Below are 8469 nucleotides of genomic sequence, written 5' to 3'. Positions count from 1 at the left end.
TTGATATTTCATGTACTGTATATAATATCTATTTGGTGTACTTTTGATATTTTATGTAAATTATATAATATACATTTGGCGTAGTTTTTGATATTTTACATAGAGTGTCTAATATATATTTAGTGTAATTTTAGATTTGTTTTATGGTATATAGTATACATTTCCTGTAATTTTTGATATTTTATGTACAGTATATTAAATATAATTACTGTAGTTTTTGATTGTTTATTTACAGTATATATAACACATATTTGGTGTACTTTTTGACATTTTATGTACAGTATGTAATATATATTTACTGTACTATTGGATATTTTATTTACAGTATATAAAATGTATTTGGTGTATTTTAGTTAATATTATATGTACAATATATGAAATATATTTACTGTACTTTTTGATATTTTATGTACTGTATATAATATCTATTTGGTGTACTTTTGATATTTTATGTAAATTATATAATATATATTTGGCGTAGTTTTTGATATTTTACATAGAGTGTGCAATATATATTTACTGTAATTTTAGATATTTTTTTTACGGTATATAGTATACATTTCGTGTAATTTTTGATATTTTATGTACAGTATATTAAATATAATTAGTGTATTTTTTGATTGTTTATTTACAGTATATATAACACATATTTGGTGTACTTTTTGACATTTTATGTACAGTATGTAATATATATTTACTGTACTATTGGATATTTTATTTACAGTATATAAAATGTATTTGGTGTACTTTTAGTTAATATTATATGTACAATATATGAAATATATTTACTGTACTTTTTGGTATTTTATGAACTGTATATAATATCTATTTGGTGTACTTTTGATATTTTATGTAAATTATATAATATATATTTGGTGTAGTTTTTGATATTTTACATAGAGTGTGCAATATATATTTACTGTAAATTTAAATTTTTTTTACGGTATATAGTATACATTTCGTGTAATTTTTGATATTTTATGTACAGTATATTAAATATAATTACTGTAGTTTTGATTGTTTATTTACAGTATATATAACACATATTTGGTGTACTTTTTGATATTTTATGTACAGTATGTAATATATATTTACTGTACTATTGGATATATTATTTACAGTATATAAAATGTATTTGGTGTACTTTTAGTTAATATTATATGTACAATATATGAAATAGATTTACTGTGCATTTTGATATTTAATGTACAGCATATAATATCTATTTGGTGTACTTTTGATATTTTATGTAAATTGTAAAATATATTTTTGGTGTAATTTTGATATTTTAAATAGAATGTGTAATATATATTTAGTGTAATTTTTGATATTTTATTAACAGTATATAATATACATTTTGAGTAATTTTTGATATTTTATGTACAGTATATTAAATATAATTACTGTAGTTTTTATAGTTTATTTACAGTATATATAAAACATATTTGGTGTACTTTTTGACATTTTATGTACAGTATGTAATATATATTTTCTGTACTATTGGATATATTTTTTACAGTATATAAAATATATTTGGTGTACTTTTAGTTAATATTATATGTACAATATATGAAATATATTTACTGTAATTTTTGATATTTCATAAACTGTATATAATATCTATTTGGTGTTCTTTTGATATTTTATGAAAATTATATAATATACATTTGGCGTAGTTTTTGATATTTTACATAGAGTGTGTAATATATATTTACTGTAATTTTAGATATTTTTTTACGCTATATAGTATACATTTCGTGTGATTTTTGATATTTTATGTACAGTATATTAAATATAATTACTGTAGTTTTTGATTGTTTATTTACAGTATATATAACACATATTTGGTGTACTTTTTGACATTTTATGTACAGTATGTAATATATATTTACTGTACTATTGGATATTTTATTTACAGTATATAAAATGTATTTGGTGTACTTTTAGATAATATTATATGTACAATATATGAAATATATTTACTGTACTTTTTGATATTTTATGTACTGTATATAATATCTATTTGGTGTACTTTTGATATTTTATGTAAATTATATAATATATATTTGGCGGAAGTTTTTATATTTTACATAGAGTGTGCAATACATATTTACTGTAATTTTAGATATTTTTTTACGGTATATAGTATACATTTCGTGTAATTTTTGATATTTTATGTACAGTATATTAAATATAATTAGTGTATTTTTTGATTGTTTATTTACAGTATATATAACACATATTTGGTGTACTTTTTGATATTTTATGTACAGTATGTAATATATATTTACTGTACTATTGGATATTTTAATTACAGTATATAAAATGTATTTGGTGTACTTTTAGTTAATATTATATGTACAATATATGAAATATATTTACTGTACTTTTTGATATTTTATGTACTGTATATAATACCTATTTGGTGTACTTTTGATATTTTATGTAAATTATATAATATATATTTGGCGTAGTTTTTGATATTTTACATAGAGTGTGCAATATATATTTACTGTAATTTTAGATTTTTTTTACGGTATATAGTATACATTTCGTGTAATTTTTGATATTTTATGTACAGTAGGTAATATACTTTTACTGTACTATTGGATATTTTATTTACAGTATGTAAAATGTATTTGGTGTACTTTTAGTTAATATTATATGTACAATATATGAAATAGATTTACTGTGCATTTTGATATTTAATGTACAGTATATAATATCTATTTGGTGTACTTTTGATATTTTATGTAAATTATAAAATATATTTTTGGTGTAGTTTTGTTATTTTAAACAGAATGTGTAATATATATTTACTGTAATTTTTGATATTTTATTGACAGTATATAATATACATTTTGAGTAATTTTTGATATTTTATGTACAGTATATTAAATACAATTACTGTAGTTTTTATAGTTTATTTACAGTATATACAACACATATTTGGTGTACTATTTGACATTTTATGTCCAGTATGTAATATATATTTTCTGTTCTATTGGATTTTTTTTTACAGTATATAAAATATATTTGGTGTACTTTTAGTTAATATATGTACAACATATGAAATATATTTACTGTACTTTTTGATATTTCATGTACTGTATATAATATCTATTTGGTGTACTTTTGATATTTTATGTAAATTATATAATATACATTTGGTGTAGTTTTTGATATTTTACATAGAGTGTCTAATATATATTTAGTGTAATTTTAGATTTGTTTTATGGTATATAGTATACATTTCCTGTAATTTTTGATATTTTATGTACAGTATATTAAATATAATTACTGTAGTTTTTGATTGTTTATTTACACTATATATAACACATATTTGGTGTACTTTTTGACATTTTATGTACAGTATGTAATATATATTTACTGTACTATTGGATATTTTATTTACAGTATATAAAATGTATTTGGTGTATTTTAGTTAATATTATATGTACAATATATGAAATATATTTACTGTACTTTTTGATATTTTATGTACTGTATATAATATCTATTTGGTGTACTTTTGATATTTTATGTAAATTATACTATATATATTTGGCGTAGTTTTTGATATTTTACATAGAGTGTGCAATATATATTTACTGTAATTTTAGAGATTTTTTTTACGGTATATAGTATACATTTCGTGTAATTTTTGATATTTTATGTACAGTATATTAAATGTAATTAGTGTATTTTTTGATTGTTTATTTACAGTATATATAACACATATTTGGTGTACTTTTTCTCATTTTATGTACAGTATGTAATATATATTTACTGTACTATTGGATATTTTATTTACAGTATATAAAATGTATTTGGTGTACTTTTAGATAATATTATATGTACAATATATGAAATATATTTACTGTACTTTTTGATATTTTATGTACTGTATATAATATGTATTTGGTGTACTTTTGATATTTTATGTAAATTATATAATATACATTTGGCGTAGTTTTTATATTTTACATAGAGTGTGCAATACATATTTACTGTAATTTTAGATATTTTTTTACGGTATATAGTATACATTTCGTGTAATTTTTGATATTTTATGTACAGTATATTAAATATAATTAGTGTATTATTTGATTGTTTATTTACAGTATATATAACACATATTTGGTGTACTTTTTGACATTTTATGTAGAGTATGTAATATATATTTACTGTACTATTGGATATTTTATTTACAGTATATAAAATATATTTGGTGTACTTTTAGTTAATATTATATGTACAATATATGAAATATATTTACTGTAGTTTTTGATATTTCATGTACTGTATATAATATCTATCTGGTGTAATTTTGATATTTTATGTAAATTATATAATATATATTTGGCGTAGTTTTTGATATTTTACATAGAGTGTGCAATATATATTTACTGTAATTTTAGATTTTTTTACGGTATATAGTATACATTTCGTGTAATTTTTGATATTTTATGTACAGTATATTAAATATAATTACTGTAGTTTTTGATTGTTTATTTACAGTATATATAACACATATTTGGTGTACTTTTTGATATTTATGTACAGTATGTAATATATATTTACTGTAGTATTGGATATTTTATTTACAGTATATAAAATGTATTTGGTGTAGTTTTAGTTAATATTATATGTACAATATATGAAATAGATTTACTGTGCATTTTGATATTTAATGTACAGTATATAATATCTATTTGGTGTACTTTTGATATTTTATGTAAATTATAAAATATATTTTTGGTGTAGTTTTGATATTTTAAATAGAACGTGTAATATATATTTACTGTAATTTTTGATATTTTATTAACAGTATATAATATACATTTTGAGTAATTTTTGATATTTTATGTACAGTATATTAAATATAATTACTGTAGTTTTTATAGTTTATTTACAGTATATATAACACATATTTGGTGTACTTTTTGACATTTTATGTACAGTATGTAATATATATTTTCTGTACTATTGGATATATTTTTTACAGTATATAAAATATATTTGGTGTACTTTTAGTTAATATTATATGTACAACATATGAAATATATTTACTGTACTTTTTGATATTTCATATACTGTATATAATATCTATTTGGTGTTCTTTTGATATTTTATGAAAATTATATAATATACATTTGGCGTAGTTTTTGATATTTTACATAGAGTGTGTAATATATATTTACTGTAATTTTAGATATTTTTTTACGCTATATAGTATACATTTCGTGTGATTTTTGATATTTTATGTACAGTATATTAAATATAATTACTGTAGTTTTTGATTGTTTATTTACAGTATATATAACGCATATTTGGTGTACTTTTTGATATTTTATATACAGTATGTAATATATATTTACTGTACTATTGGATATTTTATTTACAGTATATAAAATGTATTTGGTGTACTTTTAGTTAATATTATATGTACAATATATGAAATATATTTACTGTACTTTTTGATATTTTATGTACTGTATATAATACCTATTTGGTGTACTTTTGATATTTTATGTAAATTATATAATATATATTTGGCGTAGTTTTTGATATTTTACATAGAGTGTGCAATATATATTTACTGTAATTTTAGATTTTTTTTACGGTATATAGTATACATTTCGTGTAATTTTTGATATTTTATGTACAGTAGGTAATATAGTTTTACTGTACTATTGGATATTTTATTTACCGTATGTAAAATGTATTTGGTGTACTTTTAGTTAATATTATATGTACAATATATGAAATAGATTTACTGTGCATTTTGATATTTAATGTACAGTATATAATATCTATTTGGTGTACTTTTGATATTTTATGTAAATTATAAAATATATTTTTGGTGTAGTTTTGTTATTTTAAACAGAATGTGTAATATATATTTACTGTAATTTTTGATATTTTATTAACAGTATATAATATACATTTTGAGTAATTTTTGATATTTTATGTACAGTATATTAAATATAATTACTGTAGTTTTTATAGTTTATTTACAGTATATATAACACATATTTGGTGTACTATTTGACACTTTATGTCCAGTATGTAATATATATTTTCTGTACTATTGGATTTTTTTTTACAGTATATAAAATATATTTGGTGTACTTTTAGTTAATATATGTACAACATATGAAATATATTTACTGTACTTTTTGATATTTCATGTACTGTATATAATATCTATTTGGTGTACTTTTGATATTTTATGTAAATTATATAATATACATTTGGTGTAGTTTTTGATATTTTACATAGAGTGTCTAATATATATTTAGTGTAATTTTAGATTTGTTTTATGGTATATAGTATACATTTCCTGTAATTTTTGATATTTTATGTACAGTATACTAAATATAATTACTGTAGTTTTTGATTGTTTATTTACAGTATATATAACACATATTTGGTGTACTTTTTGATATTTTATGTACAGTATGTAATATATATTTACTGTACTATTGGATATTTTATTTACAGTATATAAAATGTATTTGGTGTACTTTTAGTTAATATTATATGTACAATATATGAAATATATTTACTGTACTTTTTGATATTTTATGTACTCTATATAACATCTATTTGGTGTACTTTTGATATTTTATGTAAATTATATAATATATATTTGGTGTAGTTTTTGATATTTTACATAGAGTGTGCAATATATATTTACTGTAATTTTAGATATTTTTTTTACGGTATATAGTATACATTTCGTGTAATTTTTGATATTTTATGTACAGTATATTAAATATAATTAGTGTGTTTTTTGATTGTTTATTTACAGTATATATAACACATATTTGGTGAACTTTTTGGTATTTTATGTACAGTATGTAATACATATTTACTGTGCTTTTGGACATTTTATTTACATTATATAAAATGTATTTGGTGTACTTTCAGTTAATATTATATGTACAATATATGAAATAGATTTACTGTGCATTTTGATATTTAATGTACAGTATATAATATATATTTGATGTACTTCTGATATTTTATGTAAATTATAAAATTTATTTTTGGTGTAGTTTTGATATTTTAAATAGAATGTGTAATATATATTTACTGTAATTTTTGATATTTTATTAACAGTATATAATATACATTTTGAGTAATTTTTGATATTTTATGTACAGTATATTAAATATAATTACTGTAGTTTTTATAGTTTATTTACAGTATATGTAACACATATTTGGTGTACTTCTTGACATTTTATGTACAGTATGTAATATATATTTACTGTACTATTGGATATTTTATTTACAGTATATAAAATGTATTTGGTGTACTTTTAGTTAATATTATATGTACAATATATGAAATATATTTACTGTACTTTTTGATATTTTATGTACTGTATATAATATCTATTTGGTGTACTTTTGATATTTTATGTAAATTATATAATATATATTTGGCGTAGTTTTTGATATTTTACATAGAGTGTGCAATATATATTTACTGTAATTTTTGATATTTTTTTACGGTATATAGTATACATTTCGTGTAATTTTTGATATTTTATGTACAGTATATTAAGTATAATTAGTGTATTTTTTGATTGTTTATTTACAGTATATATAACACATATTTGGTGTACTTTTTGACATTTTATGTACAGTATGTAATATATATTTACTGTACTATTGGATATTTTATTTACAGTATATAAAATGTATTTGGTGTACTTTTAGTTAATATTATATGTACAATATATGAAATATATTTACTGTACATTTTGATATTTTATGTACTGTATATAATATCTATTTGGTGTACTTTTGATATTTTATGTAAATTATATAATATATATTTGGCGTAGTTTTTGATATTTTACATAGAGTGTGCAATATATATTTACTGTAATTTTAGATATTTTTTTACGGTATATAGTGTACATTTCGTGTAATTTTTGATATTTTATCTAGAGTATATTAAATATAATTACTGTAGTTTTTGATTGTTTATTTACAGTATATATAACACATATTTCGTGTACTTTTTGATATTTTATGTACAGTATGTAATATATATTTACTGTACTATTGGATATTTTATTTACACTATATAAAATGTATTTGGTGTACTTTTAGTTAATATTATATGTACAATATATGAAATAGATTTACTGTGCATTTTTATATTTAATGTACAGTATATAATATCTATTTGGTGTACTTTTGATATTTTATGTAAATTATAAAATATATTTTTGGTATAGTTTTGATATTTTAAATAGAATATGTAATATATATTTACTGTAATTTTTGATATTTTATTAACAGTATATAATACACATTTTGAGTAATTTTTGATATTTTATGTACAGTATATTAAATATAATTAGTGTAGTTTTTATAGTTTATTTACAGTATATATAACACATATTTGGTGTACTTTTTGACATTTTATGTACAGTATGTAATATAT

Source organism: Pan paniscus, chromosome 17, assembly GCF_029289425.2.
Source record: "Pan paniscus chromosome 17, NHGRI_mPanPan1-v2.0_pri, whole genome shotgun sequence".
Lineage (NCBI taxonomy): Eukaryota > Metazoa > Chordata > Mammalia > Primates > Hominidae > Pan > Pan paniscus.
The sequence above is the reverse complement of the archived record's forward strand: the minus strand, read 5'-3'. Positions refer to the sequence as shown.